The 15376-nt window shown below is 47.9% G+C and overlaps 1 long non-coding RNA gene across 1 annotated transcript; it reads left to right on the forward strand.

Annotated features, from left to right (window-relative positions):
• Positions 1-21: 21 nt before the first annotated feature.
• On the forward strand, positions 22-12255 carry LOC123385262. The gene is made up of 3 exons (XR_006597463.1): positions 22-157; positions 10947-11005; positions 11591-12255. It is a non-coding gene; the product is annotated as an uncharacterized LOC123385262 (long non-coding RNA).
• The last annotated feature ends 3121 nt before the right edge of the window (positions 12256-15376 follow it).

Genomic DNA, 15376 nt, shown 5'->3' on the forward strand with positions numbered 1-15376 from the left:
CACAAGGAAAGTCCCTGCGGACTTGACTACTGAAGAAAACAGGTTTTCCAAAGGAAGCTCCACAGGAGGACAAAGCGCCAGAAAACCCGAGGCCTGGATCAGAAGCGTTTCCGTTTCCGCCGGCCGCCAGGGGTGCACTGAGCACCTCCCGCTTCCTGTAAGTGCAGACAACTAAAGAATCTGGATAAAATATTTTCAGAGTACTCCAAAAATGGAAAGTTTGGGGAAGGAAAGGGCACTGTAGAGGTGAGCCGGGCGCTTGGGGCTGCTTCTGGGACATTTGCTGGTTCTGCAGATTGTGGACTTCCCGGGCTGTATTTTCGGCAGCCTTTGAAGGAACTAGAAGTGAAGTCCCAGGCCCCAAAATGTCGTGTTGAACTTGTTTAAGGCGACTCTAGACTGCCAGTGTCAAAAACGAACATCTTTCTGGGTGTGGTAGGCCTAGTATTTCTACAGATATGTTTTCACATATCTAGCTCACAGGTGGAAATCACCAGGCCCCAGAGGGGAAGAGACCAGCAGGACGGGAAGCAGAAATGAGAGAAGAGAAGGAGACCCACAGAGGACTTCAGACATTGGGGTCACTGGACACGGACAGTGCTATATTGGAGAAAATAAAGGCCAAGCTGGAAAGATCCAGCAGAGAACTAGGAATTACAAGATGCACAGCAGATTTAGCGAGGGGAGCAAGACTGAGGCCGTGCTGGGCACGACAGTCATACAGTCATGGGAACGGGGTGTGGTGGCCTTGCTGGTGCATCTGTGACCAGGAATTGGAAAGATCACAGCCACGTGGAGAGAGTCGCTGACCATTTCCAGTTCAGCTTCTCTCAAGACAAAATGATATAACCAAAAAAATGAAACGATGTAATTTTTACGATGTAATTTAATTTTTAAAAGGTTATATACATTCACTTGATTCAAACATTAATACACAAGGGGCGCCTGGGTGGCTGAGTCAGTTAAGTGACCAACTCTTGATTTTGGCTCAGGTCATGATATCACAGTTCATGGGTTCAAGCCCCACATTGGGCTCTGCACTGACAGCACAGAGGCTGCTTGGGATTCTCTCTCTCTCTCTCTGTGCCTCCCTCCTCTCTCCCTCTGTCTCTCAAAATAAATACTTTTTAAATGTTTTAAAAAATTAGTACATGAAAAGATGTACATCAAAAAATTTACAACCACCCCGCCTCTGTTCACACCTCTGCCATGACCCTCTCCTTGCCCCACAGGGAAACACGTTTATTAGTTTCCTTTGTGTCCTCTCATTGTGTCTTTATAAAAGGAGTGAATCAAGTATATATTTGTATTTCTCCCTTTTATTAAGGAAAATTTGCACAGTAAACACTGTTGTATTTTTACTTAAGAATATAGCCTGAAGATTTTTGTCTAACCCTCTATAAAATGTCTCAGTTTAATATAGCAACAAAAATTAGCGATTTTGCACCAGCTTGGGTGCTGATGATGGCCAGATGGGGAAACAAGGTCATGTGAGAACCTTTATGCTCAGTGTTAAAGGGAGAACTTTCCCAGGACTGGGCTCTGGGCAGGGTTACACTGCCACCCTGTGTGTGGTGTGTGGCTGCCTCCCCACCTGTGACAGCTGCCGGGCCACCTTTCCCACGTTTTGTTGTGATGCAGGATGTTAAGTTGGGAGTGTCTGGGCAGCCAGGGCCAGCAGCTGTCCCGTGCTACCTTGGCCAGAGATATCGCTGGAGACTGGGGAGGGGGAGGGTCAACCTGCCCCTGCAGACTCAGCAGAAAGTCTTAAGTTGATTTCATAAACTGGACCATGAAACTGACCTGGGACCAGCAGCAAGCGGCAATCAGGTCCCTAGGGAGCTAATGGGTACCAGGACACTGTGAAGCCAAGAGTAAGCCAGACAGGGGCGCCTGGGTGGCTTGGGCAGTTACGCGTCCAACTTTGGCGCAAGTCATGATTTCACAGTTTGTGAGTTTGAGCCCCGCATCAGGCTCTGTGCTGACAGCTCAGAGCTTGGAGCCTGCTTTGGATTCTGTGTCTCCCTCTCTCCCTGCCCCTCCCCTGCTCATGCTCTGTCTCAAAAATAAACATTGAAAAAATTTTTTAAAGAGTAAGCTAGACAAATAGGGAGGCATTTCTTGTTTGCAACAGAAGCTGTCCATTTTAAAAGCCCCCCTAAATTATCCAACATGTAAAGCAAACCAATAAAATGTAAATTTTGACACTTGGGTTAAAAAAAATTGACAAATGACATTTGATCTCAAGATAGCTGGGAGAGTTTCTTTTCCGGGGAGAATTTCAGACCCTTTGGAAACATTGACCTTTTTACCTGACTCTCCAGGGTCAGCAGCGTCTGATCAAAGGTACATTCTTTATGTACAGGAAAGTCCTAGGCCAAGGTCAGGAGAGGCCCCCTAACTACTCCCATGCCCACCCCACCCCGAGGCAACCGTGCAGAGAAGCTTGTCTAAGATTCAGGAAAATGGAGAAGATAACTCCAGCCAATGGGGAAGGAAGATTACTTAGTGTCACTAGATAAAGTACAGAGAGGATGCTCAGATAAACTTGAACTTCAGATAATTTTTTAGTATAAGTATGTCTCAAATAATTGCACTATCACCTGAAATTCAGATCTAGCTGGGCATTCTGTGCTTTTATGTGCAAGATCTGGCAAGCCTACTTGTCAAGTGTGGGTCCAGAATATCTGTCTGACTGGAGAAGGTAGTGTGTCCTGAGAGGGGGTTCAGGTGGAGGGCAGGGGCCCCTGGTGGCCTGTAAACACCAGCAGAACTTCAGACTCCATCCTGGAGGAAATAGGAGGTGATTTGGTTTTTCAGTAATATTGAGGGTTTGTCTAGTTGTAAAAACAAGTGTGCTAACTGCAATATACGTGGACAGCACAGAAGAGTGTAGGTTAGCTGTGCACCTGCCAAGCAGCAGGGGCAGCTGTGACATCTCACTGTTAACTGTCTGCAGGGTGTCGCGTAGTTAGTACCCGCTGGGCCTGATTCACGCTCTACTGAAAACTGGGCCCCTACCTCCTACCCCCTCCTGCTCTACTTTTCCTCCATGATCCGTACTATCTTCTAACGTGCATGGCGTCTGGTTAGCCCAGTCTGGCTGTCCCTGGTGGGTGATGTCACCAGTGCTTAGAACTGCGTCTGGCACGTGGAAATGCTGAACACCTGTGATCAGGTGCACAGTCATTTTCTCTGAATGTTCTCACAAGCTGCCAGCACGCAGCCCAGAGAGATTGCCAGGGCCCCGCCCACCTGAGGGTCGTGAAGTTGCCTGCATGGAGAGTTTGTGATGTGTCTGGAGGGAGGTGCAAGAGGTGGGGAGAACCCCGCCCCCCCCCACACACACACACGCTGGTGAGGACCTGGGAACTCAGAGCTGGGGGTGAGACAGAGGACGGCTCCCGAGCCATACAGGAGTTAGTCTGGGCGGTGCAAGCAGCATACTTACTGTCTCACAGCTGTGGGGGTTACAAGTCCATGATCAGTGTGGTTTGGGGCCCCTCCCCTTGGCTTGCCACTGTCCAGTTTCTTGCTATGTCCTCACATGGACTTTGCTCTGTACGGGGCATCTCTGATATCTCTGTGTCCTGATCCTCGCTCGTGAGGACACCAGTCAGACCAGATTAGAGCCCACCCTGGCGGTGTTACCATGCCTCCAGACGGCAGCTGCATAGAGAAGTAGTAGGGTTAGGGCTTCACCAGGTGCATTTCAGCCCAAAAAGATCTGAAGTGTGGAGGCCATGGGAGAGGCAGGCCTCAGCACCAGCCTAGCGTTCAGAAGGCAGGTGTCCTGCACACCCGAGTCCCCTCTGCTAACACCTCCCGCCACAGGATTTTCCAGCTACTGTCCTGGGTTCCTCCTGGAAGGCGGTCCAGTCTGTGGGTGTCTTTGTCAAGATGTGGCTCTCAGAGTGGGGAATTACAAAGGTCTCTGTGCTGGGATCCGGGCACAGCAATTCTGTGGTACAAAAAGCTAAAACAGTCCGATGTCTTCTGACAGGAGTCTGTTTAGATCCTCAGCTGCAATCATATTTATGTTTCTGACCACTTTTCTCTGATGTCATATATTGCAGAAGTAGCATAATTATGGAGGGTAGGCAGACTGTGTTCAGGTTCTCCGGAGAGACAGAGCCAACAGGATGCATAGAGAGAGCTTTAGAAGACTGGCTCATACCACTGTGGGGCTGGCAGGCTGGAATTCCGTGGGGCCGGCCGGCAGGTGGAGCCCCCAGGACCCGTTGATGTAGCGCCTGGAGGCAGAATTCTCTTTTCCAGGGGAACCTCAACTGATTGATGAAGCCCACCCACCCTAGGGAGGCTCATCTGCTTTACTCACCTAAACGTATCTTCACAGCAGCATCTACACTAGCCTTGACCAAATATCTGGGTACTGAAGTTTGGCTAAATTGACACACGAAATTAATTAACCAGGCCCTCACGTAGGCCAATCCAATGATTGAAACACTATATTCCTTCTTTGGAGAAATGTCTGTTCATGTCTTCTGCCCATTTAAAAAAATTTTTATGTTTATTTATTTTTGAGACGGACAGAGACACAGTGCAAGCAGGGGAGGGGCAGAGGGAGAGGGAGAGGGAGGCACAGAATCCGAAACAGGCTCCAGGCTCCGAGCTGTCAGCACAGAGCCCGACACAGGGCTCGAACCCACAAACTGCGAGATCATGACCTGAGCTGAAGTCGGATGCTTAACCGACTGAGCCACCCAAGTGCCCCATCTTCTGCCCATTTTTAATTGGATTATTTGGGTTTTAGGTATTGAGTTGTATAAGTTCTTAACATATTTTAGATACTAACTCTTATGATTTCACCCATAGGGGGAATTTAAGAAACAAAACAAATGAGCAAAGGGAAAAAAACAGAGAGAGGCAAACCAAGAAACAGACTCTTAACTGCAGAGAACATACTGGTGGTGACCAGGGGGGAGGTGGGGGGATGGGGGGGAATGGGTGATGGGGATTAAGGATGCTCCGGTGATGAGCACTGGGTGTTGTATGGACATGTGGAATCACTGTATTGTATACCTGAAACTAATATTATATAACATAACACTATGTTAACTAACTAGAATTAAAATAAAACACTTAAGGGGCGCCTGGGTGGCGCAGTCGGTTGGGCGTCCAACTTCAGCCAGGTCACGATCTCGCGGTCCGTGAGTTCGAGCCCCGCGTCAGGCTCTGGGCTGATGGCTCGGAGCCTGGAGCCTGTTTCCGATTCTGTGTCTGCCTCTCTCTCTGCGCCTCCCCCGTTCATGCTCTGTCTCTCTGTCCCAAAAAATAAATAAAAACGTTGAAGAAAAAAAATTTTAAAAATAAAACACTTAATTTTAAAAACTGAAAAAAAAATTAAAATGAACAAATGAGTCAAGTAAGGACGAGGTCTCTCTGGATTCTCCCCCTCACCTCCCACCCCACTCCTGCACCTGGGGCAGGGGGTTCAGGCAGCTGGGGGTTTCTCCCAGCAAGAGGGAGCCTGCCAGGGTGTCTCCCCACCTGCACTGGCCCAGCCGCCTCTACGTTTATGCTCATGTCTTTTAATGGGTCTCTCAAGGGAGTAAAAGGAACGTCACATTTTGTTGGATTTTTTTTAATTGCATAATTGATCTTGTTTGTGAGCAATTCAGGCCCATGTTGTATAGCATGCATTAACTATTACTTACAAATGGACTTCATTACTCCATGCATTTATTTTTAGGGTTGTTTTTCTCTGTTGTTTGTTTTAACAGGCCTGGTTTTTGTAGAGGACTTTAAACTTTGTACTCCTGTTAAGCGGGGTCATATGATAACCTCACTCAATCTACCAAGTCATTTTAATCATCAAGATATTTTAAACAGAGATGTTTTTATTTATTTCAATTTCTAATTCCTATTTTCAGCTAAGCACAATCTCTCTCTCCTAGGGAAACCAGGTGCAGGGAGTCTCTGTCCTCTTACCTTATTACTCCTCCACAGTCCTTGACTTACCTGGACTCTGAAACCCTTTTCGGAATCTGGCTTACATTTTACTTTTCCGATAACATGCTTTCTAGTTGCCAGTTGACTGCATTTTATATCACTTGCCTTCATGCTTTCTGATATAAGACAGTGACCATTCACATTCCTACCAGCAAAGTATGAAGGGCCCTTTTCCCCCCACATCCTTAACAGCTTTGGAAGTTTAAAAAAAAATTGCCAATCTGGGGAGTACAAAGTTTTATCTCATTATTATGTCTGTATCTCATTGTTTGTATTTTCCTGAGTAGTAGGGAGTTTGAACTTCTTTATTTTAAAATTTAAGAATTGCTTTGAATATATATTTATATCCTGTATTCATTTCTTATGTTTTTTCTTTTTTAACTAAATTGTTTTATTTTGGAAAAAAATATGGAGAAGAATAGAAAGTAGTAATAAGCACCCTTGTAACCATAGGCTAGAATTAACGAATGTAAACATTTGCCAAATTTGCTTTAGAGTTTTGTCAAATAAAATGAAATGTTAGAGATAAATTGGAGGCTCTGCTCCTCTCCCTCTGTCCCCAAGAGGAAATGCACCTGCGCACCGAACATGTGCCTGCCTAGGCATGCACCTGTGCCTCCGTCACATACACATGAAACCACGGCCCTATGCAGTGCTTGGTGTGTTTGTAGATGTGTATAAATGACCTCACGCTTGTTACTGTTTGAGACCTGCCATATGAATAAATGCAGAACCGAGGTTTTCGACCAGAGGCTTTGTCCCCCAGGGCAGAAAGGAAGGGCCACTAGTGAGTAACATGAAGACATATGAAAGCGTACAGCACACTGGGAAAGATGCAGACATAGTCAGATTCGGAATATCCTCACAATGTAACAGCGGTGTGTTCACCACTTACCGCCAGCATAAAGGTTAAAAGACAAAAGTATTATTTTCTAAGTTTATCTATTTTGACAGAGAGCACAAGTTGGGGTGGAGAAGAAAGAGAAGAGAAAGAACCCCAAGCAGGCTCCACACTGTCAGCACAGAGCCCGATATGAGGCTGGATCCCACAAACTGTGAGATCATGACCTGAGTCTAAACCAAGAGTCTGATGCTTAACCAACTGAGCCACCCAGGTGCCCCTAAAGGACAAAAGTATTGGGGCACCTGGGTGGCTCAGTCGGCTGAGTGTCTGATTTCCGCTCAGGTCATAATCTCATGATTTGTGAGTTCAAACCCCGCATTGTGAGTTCGAGCCCTGCATCAGGCTCTGTGCTCCTGAAATCAATGTTGCACTATATGCTAACTAATTTGGATGTAAATTTTAAAAAATTAAAAAGAAAAATTTTAAAAAAATTTTTAAAAGGACAAAAATATTAAAGAATAATTAGAACTACAGTAACTGGTTAATGGATATACAATATTAAAATATGCAAAATGTGACATCAAAAAACATAGAAGGGGGAGTAACAGGTAGAGTTTTGTATGTGAACAAAAATAAGTTGTTATTTTTAAAAAATATCAAAAATAAGTTGATATTATAAGATGAAACAGACTAGACTGTTACATCTATAAGACGTTTCAAGTGAGCCTAAGTGTAGGCTAAAAAACTTGTAGTAGGGAAGGGAATAGAGTGTACCACTGTGGAAAATCATCGGTTTACAGAGGAAGGAAGCAAGACAGGGAAAGGGGAGATATCAAGCAGGCAAAAAGCAATTAACAAGATGGGAATACTAACTCCTTATCTATCAACAATCATTTTAAATGGAAACAGATTAAATTATTCAATCAAAAGGCCCAGAGTGGCATTACTGGATCAATAAATAAGACCCAGTGATCAATGCTGCCTACAGGAGACTCCCATGTTGGCAGGAGCCAGTGTGGAAAACTATACAGGGGTGCCTCACAGAATTAAAAATAGAAACACCATACAATCCAGTAATTCCATTGCTGAGTATTTACCCTAGGAAAATGAAAACAGTCATTGGAAAAGACATACACACTCTTACGTTTACTGCAGCATCATTCACAATAGCAAAGATACGGAAGCAGCCCAGGTGTCCACGACAGATGAGTGGATAAAGAAGACGTCGTGTGTTTGATGGAATGTTACCCAGCCACTAGAAAGATGAGATCTTGCCATTTGCAGCAACAGGGATGAACCTAGGGGTATCACATCAAGTGAAAGGAGTCAGAGAAATACTAACACTATATGACTTCACTTACACGCTGTAAAAACAAAACAAACAGAAGCATACTCGTAAATACAGAGAACAAACTCGTGGTTGCCAGTGAGGAGGGAGGTGGGGGGATGGACAAAATGTGAAGGGGATTATGAAGCACAAACTTCCAGTTATAAAGTAAGTGGGTCACAGGGACGAGAAGTACAGCATGGGGAACATAGTGAATGACACCATAAAAACGTTGTGTGGTGACACATGGTGACTATACCTAGAGTGGTGAGCACTGCAAAATGTACAGAACTCTCGAAAAAAATGATCTACACGCGTGTGTATATGTGAATATTATTCAGCCATTTTAAAAAGGAAGGAAATCCTGCCATTTGCAACAACATGGATGGAACTTGAGGGCTTTGTGCTGAGCGAAATTTCAGACAAAGAAAGAGAAATCCTGTATGGTCTCACTTGGATGTGGAGCCTAAAAACATCACACTTGGAGAAACAGAGAGGCAGTGGTTGGCGGGTGGGAGTGGGGGCTGGGGGATGGGAAGATGTCGGTGGGAAGGTACAATCCTCCCATTGGAAGATGGGTAGGGACACCTGGGTGACTCAGTCGGTTGCGCGTCTGACTTTGGCTCGGGCCATGATCTTACCGTTCATGGGTTCGAGCCCCGCATCGGGCTCTGTGCTGACAGCTCGGAGCCTGGAGCCTGCTTCGGATTCTGTGTCTCCCTCTCTCTCTGTCCCTCCCCCCTCGTAGTCTGTCGGTCTCTCTCTCTCTCAAAACTAAATAAACACTAAAAAAAAAAAGAAAGAAAAGAAAAGAAGATGAGTAAATTCCAGGGATGTGTGTACGGCTGGTGAGTGTAGCCAACAATATCTACCTTATACCTGAAAGTTGCTGCAAGAACACATTGTTAGTGTTCTGACCATAACAATAACAAAACGCTAATTATGTGAGGTGAAGAACATTAATTAATCTGTCATAAACATTTCACAATATATGCGTGTATCAAATCGTAACGTTGTGCACCTTAAACTTAGAGGATATAATATGTCAATTATATCTCAATAAAGCTGGAGAAAAAAAGTCAAATGCCTTCAGGGCCTGGGCAGACAAGAGGTAATAGGGAGTCATGAGGAAAATAGCCACCTTCTCTAAAGGCACTTAAATTATCGTTATTTTTGTTTATTTTTTTAAGTGGCTTTACACCCAATGTGGGGACCAACGTGAGGCTCGAACTCACGACCCTGAGTTCACAGCCTGAACCGAGATCAAGAGTCTGACGCTGAACGGACTGGGCCTTCGTGGCCCCCCAAATTATCATTATTTTTATTTTTATTTTATTTATTTTCTGTTAAAAATTTTTTTTAGCATTTATCTATTTTTGAGAGAGAGAGAGAGAGAGAGAGAGAGAGAGAGAGAGACAGAGCATGAGCAGAGAAGGAGCAGAGAGTGAGGGAGGCACAGAATCCAAAGCAGGCTCCAGGCTCCACACTGCCAGCACAGAGCTCGACACGGGGCTTGAACTCACAAACTGTGAGATCATGACCTGAGCCCAAGTGGGAAGCTTAACTGATTGAGCCACCCAGGCACCCCCCAAATTATCATTAGTTTTAAAATCATGATGCCAGTCAAGCAAAACCTGTCTAAAAGTTAAATTCTGCCTCCAGGGGCCAGAAGTTAGGGTGAGTCTCAACTGTAAAATATTATACAGATGTTAAGATGCTTTAGTTAAACCTCAAAGAAAACAAATGTCTCTTCTCTCTCTCCCTTTTCATAACATTTCTGAAAGCCTCGGCTTCCAGCTCTTGCTCTGATTGGGGCCCTTTTCCCTCAACACAGAGGGCAGGAGAAGGGTTGGTGAGGCTGGTATTTTCCTCGTCCAGACACGCCACATGGGAGGGCAGTGGGGATCAGCGAAGCGCTGAGAAGCAGGAGGAAACACAGACCAAACCAAAAATGGGGCGCAGACCCTCAGTAGGGAAGGAGGGAAATCCCCAAGGAAGGCAGGCTGCCCCCAGGGCTGGGGGCGGGGTGAGTCCCCTGCTCTACCTGCTGCACTGGGAGATGATTGCTCCCTTGTCCTTCCAACGGGAAACATTTCCTCCTCAGATGCATCCCTCAGAATGGGGAGTCTCAGACAGTCCTATGACTCTGAGGAGATGCTGTTGGCAAATCTGCTGGAGCAAATCCAAGCCCTGGAGCCCTCAGTCGTGCAGCCAGGAAGGAACAGGCTCTGGGCAAACACCAGAAGCTCCTCTGTTAGGTGTGCCGTGTCCAAGGACCACACAGCTTGGGTAGAAGCAGTCAGTGTTACAGGAAAGCCAGTGAGCCCTTCCCCAACCCCCATCAGACCAGGGTTCCATGGCTCACAGGTCAGAGTTTAGACAACTGAGACCTGTTGAAATCAAGGCATAATGGAGAATGGGAAGGACGTGGAATTTTGAGTCAGAAAGTTTGGGCTCGAGTTCAGACTCCTGAGTTCACCGTGTGACCTTCATGGAATCGCTTCACCTCCCCGAGAGTGGAGCACCTCACCCTGCACGTGGGGCCAGAGCAACCCTCCAGATTGTTGGTGTGATAAATGAGGGCAGTTTGTGGAGGTTCCAAGTAATCCCAAAGCACCGTCCAAACATCAGCCATAACGAATTAGTTACAATTGACAACATTCGTCGCCTGTGGGTCAAGGGGGCTCTGCTAGCAATGGCCCTGGACTCCCCCTGGTGAGCCTCAGCACCATCCTGGGAGGTCAGATGCTGCAATGAAGCCCAGAGAGCTCCAGGCACACCTGCCAAACTCTCTCCCCACAGGGCCGATGTCACAGGTTCAAGGACTTGCAGGAAAAGGAAAAAGCCACCGTCCAATGAAGGTGAGAGGATTAAGGTCTTCACGGTAGAAGAACTGGCTGTGGGTCCCCCTGTCTCCCTGTACCAGGGGCTCCCTTGTCCCACTGGCCACGTAGGAAAAGCCCCCTAATGGACACTCAGAGACCGGGACGGGATGCGGTGTTGGAGGGGCAGGCTGGGAGGGGCAGAGAGAATGGTGGCCGAGTGAGTCAGGGTATAGCTCCTTCCACATCCAGTCTTGTATTCCTGCCTCAGTCTCCTCCACCCGGGGATACCGGTGCCAGCCATAGAATCAGAAATACCATCGTTAGGACCCAGCTCTGCCCCTCACAGCTCCCCACTAACTGGAGAGAGGCTCCCCCGTTAGAAAATGAGGATTCTGTGAAACCACCAGCCTCTTTACCGGGGGTTTGTGGGTTTGTGGGAAAGCAGATTACAAACCGAAAATCCTCTGGAAATGTGAGCACTAGACCCTTAGATACTAAGTACTGGGTACTGAGGTCCTCAAAGGCGAAAATCATAAAATATAAACAACCTAAAAGTAAAACCGAGCACACAACAAGTCCTTTAATGACTTCCTCCTCCTCCTTGGGTTTCCTTCCCTCTAGGTCCGCCCCAGCACACTGATGGGCACGGTCCCCAGTGCAAACTCAATGCAATCGGAAAATGGAACCCATGCGCTGGAGGGACCTGTGAGGCCACCCCTTCGTCTGCTGAGTGTCCGGCTTCCTTGAGCACAGGCCCAGCCGGAACCCGCGAAGCAAGCAATTGCCACAGGACACAAGCGGCTGCCACATCAGGTCCTAAGGGAGGAGAATGTCCGCCTGTCAGGCACCAGGTCCTAAGGCAGGAGAATGTCCGCCTGTCAGGCACCAGGTCCTAAGGCAGGAGAACGTCCACCTGTCAGGGTGAACTGGCTGGCTCAGGAGGCAGCGAAGGGAAAGAGACTAGTAATTTCACGGGAGCAGCTGAGCCCTGTCAGGAAGCTGACTGACTCCCTGAAGGCCCAGAAGGGCTGGCTGCCAGCCCGCTGCTCCTGGGAGAGCCCTGGTCACAGGCGGGAGCTCTGGCCACCTGACAGGACAGCTGTCTGCCCGCCCAGCCCAGGAGACATGTGAGCCGTGTGTGCAATTTACAAGTAGAATGAGCAACACATATATAATTTAGGAATATATTGCGAGCCATGTATGTAATTTAGAATTATATTGCAAGCCTCACATGTGATTTAACATTTTTTTTCTAGTAGCCACATTAAAAAGATAGAAAAGAAACAGGCCAAATTAATTGTAATAAAATATTTCATTTAACCTATTATATCAAAATATTACCATTTCAACCGGTTAACCAATATTTTTAAGATATTAATGAAATATTTAGGATCTCGGGGGGTTTTTTTCGTACCGAGTCTTTGAAACCTGGTATATATTTTACACCAGCAGACCTCAATCCAGATCCAATGATTGCAATTACATATAGTCCTACCCGATCAGTACGCTTGCCTTTAGTGGAGACGTGTGTGGGTGGCACTGAGTCAGTTTTGGTGGTTACTGAAAATTCGGCAACATTACAAATCTGGTTCCACGTCACAGCAACCACGCCTTCAAGTGTTCAGGCTCGCGGCTACCACCCTGAGGCACAAATCAAGCTGGGAACCCTCTAGAATTCGCCCCCCACTGTCACCAGTCCAGAAATCCATCTCTGTTCCCAGAGGGTCGTGCGGACCCAGCCCCAGTGTTGCCTCGGGTCCAGTCCCAGAGACAGAGTCCACCCTGGATGCCGAACCCCTACCTGGTCCCCAGCATTCAGCCCTTTCCCGCTGGCACATCTTCTCAGGTGGGTGGAGGGGCGGGGGCTCCCCCTCTACTGCCCCCCCCCCCCCCCCCGCCCCCAGGGCCAGCACTTCCTCCTGGAAGCCATCAGACCAGTACTGCCAGTCTCTCTTCTGGAACAGGAGAGGTGGCTTGTGCAGGATGCTGGCCCTCCAGTGCACTCTCCTCCCTCACAACATCCCCTACATGGCAGCCAGATACTGGGGGGGGGGGGGGGGCACCTAAGCTGAGCATAACAGCAAGTAGGCCGGCTGCTAGAAAGAATTCCCTATTTTCCTGCAGCTCCTGCATGGCTCCTGCTCACCTGGATGGCTCCTGGCCCCCTTCTCCATCTCCCTGCACCCCACCTCATGGCCCCCCATTGCTAGCACTGGCCTCCTGACCCCCAACAACCTCCCCACCCAGGACCCCTGTTGCCTCGGCCTTCCCCTCCCCTGCGCCCCATCCCCTGGTCTCACCCTCCAGCTTAGCCACACCTTCCTAGGAACAAAGGCTTTCACCTTGACACCCTGTTCCTGTGACCTGGAGAAAAACTCAGTCTCTATCACAGAGAGCCTGGAGCACAAGTAAGGAAGAGTCTGTCTCCTCCATTCACCTTCCTCTAGGGGATTCCTCTGGAATCCCACAGAAACTGGCCTGTGATTCCTATGTGCTGGTAATAATGGCAGGTGCTTCTGAAGCCAAGCTTTCTGCTGAGTGCACCCCTGCTTCCTTTCAGGCATTTTTACATACTGTCTCCATCATGTTGTATTTGTCTGCCTCCCTGACTCCTGTGAGAGCCACAGAGGCGCCCTTGCCTGGGCAGGTGGCTCTTGGGGGACCAGAGAGGAGCTGGGCCCTGCCTTCCCAGGACCCTCGACGGGGACTGTGTGATCTCCAGCAAGTGACATGTGCGTCCTTGCTGCACAGCAGAGCTCTGTCTCTTCCTACAGAAAAAGAGAAAATAGAGTCAAAGTCACTGACAATCTGGGGAAATCCCTCTTCCAGCCTTGCAGGAAAACAGAAATCAGCCAGAACAGAAGCGGATGCCTTGGGCCTTGGATGTTTGGTCAGATGTTTTTTTAAAAACTAGTCTGGGTGTATAACCAGTTCAATATCTGTAAGGACTGTGCTGGTCTAAGCCCGGAGCCAGCTCAGCTGGACGGTTTTCTCCCTGGAAATATCACAAAAGCCTTCCCACGTGCCTGAGGAAAAGGACGGCCAGGGCGATGCTGCTGCCACTTCACACTTGGGGGGGGGGGGGTGCGGTAGGCTCCAAGACGCGCAGGTTTGTTTTTCTGCCCACCCTCCAGGTGCGATCTTACCTGGTCCAGGCTCCACAACCCCTAGTCTGAGGGTTGTTTTCCTTGATGGGGAATGGGAAATGGGGGGAAGAGGTTGCTGGACTTTGCAGGCACCATGCTCCCTGATGGGGGATGGGAACCCAGCAGGGGGTGGGGGTGGGGGATGGACGTTGTAGGCAGGGATGGGAAATGGGCGGGGTGGAGGGGCTGGACCTTGTAGGCACAGTGCTCCCTGATGGGGGGATGGGAACCCAGCGGGGGTGGGGGTGGGGGGGCTGGACCTTATAGGCAAAGTGGTCCCCCATGGATGTTGGGGGGGGCCCACATGGACTGCCCTCCAGGCTTTAGGGGTGGGACCCTCTCTCACCACACCCCACTCCTAGCCACTTCTTTTGAAGCTAAAGCTGAGGCCCCCAAGCAGTTCTGTCCTCAGCACTTTCTCACTGGTTATCAGATGGTGAGGAAGGGACCAGTCCCTGCTGAAGAGCTGGTGGCTGCTAGCCACAATTGCAGGTGGGTGCTTGACACGCGGCCAGTTCAAATTCAAGTGTGTTGTTAGTGAAGAATGCACATTAGATTTCACAAGAATTAGTATGAACTAGAATGTAAAATATAACAATGATTTCTCACTCTTTCTGTAGAAATGACAATATTTTTAAAATATTGGGTTACATAGTATATATAACTAAAACTAATTTTAGGGGCTCCTGGCTGGCTCAGTCAGAAGAGCATGCAACTCTTGATCTCGGGGTCATGGGTTTGAGCCCTACACTAGGTGTAGAGATTACTGAAAATAAATTTTTAAAGTATTAAAATTAATTTTATTAAAAATTTTTAATGTTTATTCATCTTTGAGAGAGAGAGAGAGAGAGAGAGAGAGAGAACACAAGTGGGGAGTGGCAGAGAGAAAGGGAGACACAGAATCCAAAGCAGGCTCCAGGCTCTGAGCTGTCAGCACAGAGCTGGTCACGGGGCTTGAACCCACGAACGATGAGATCATGACCTGAATCGAAGTCGGGCATTTAGTCAACCGAGCTACCTAGGTGCCCGGTTTTAATTTTAAAACAGGTTTCTTTTTACTTTATGTTGATATAACTACTAAAAATTCTAAATGATATTTGTGGCCTACATTGTATTTCTACTGGACAGTGCTGGGCTAGACAGGTAACTCAGAGAAGCAGAGAAGACATCTCTCAGTGTTGTCTACCTTCTTGGTCCACTAAGAGCGAAAGGAAGAGAAATCCAGCTCCCATTTGCCCACAGCTTTGCAAATCATGGCCCT

This window comes from Felis catus, chromosome B2 (assembly GCF_018350175.1).
Source record: "Felis catus isolate Fca126 chromosome B2, F.catus_Fca126_mat1.0, whole genome shotgun sequence".
Classification (NCBI taxonomy): domain Eukaryota; kingdom Metazoa; phylum Chordata; class Mammalia; order Carnivora; family Felidae; genus Felis; species Felis catus.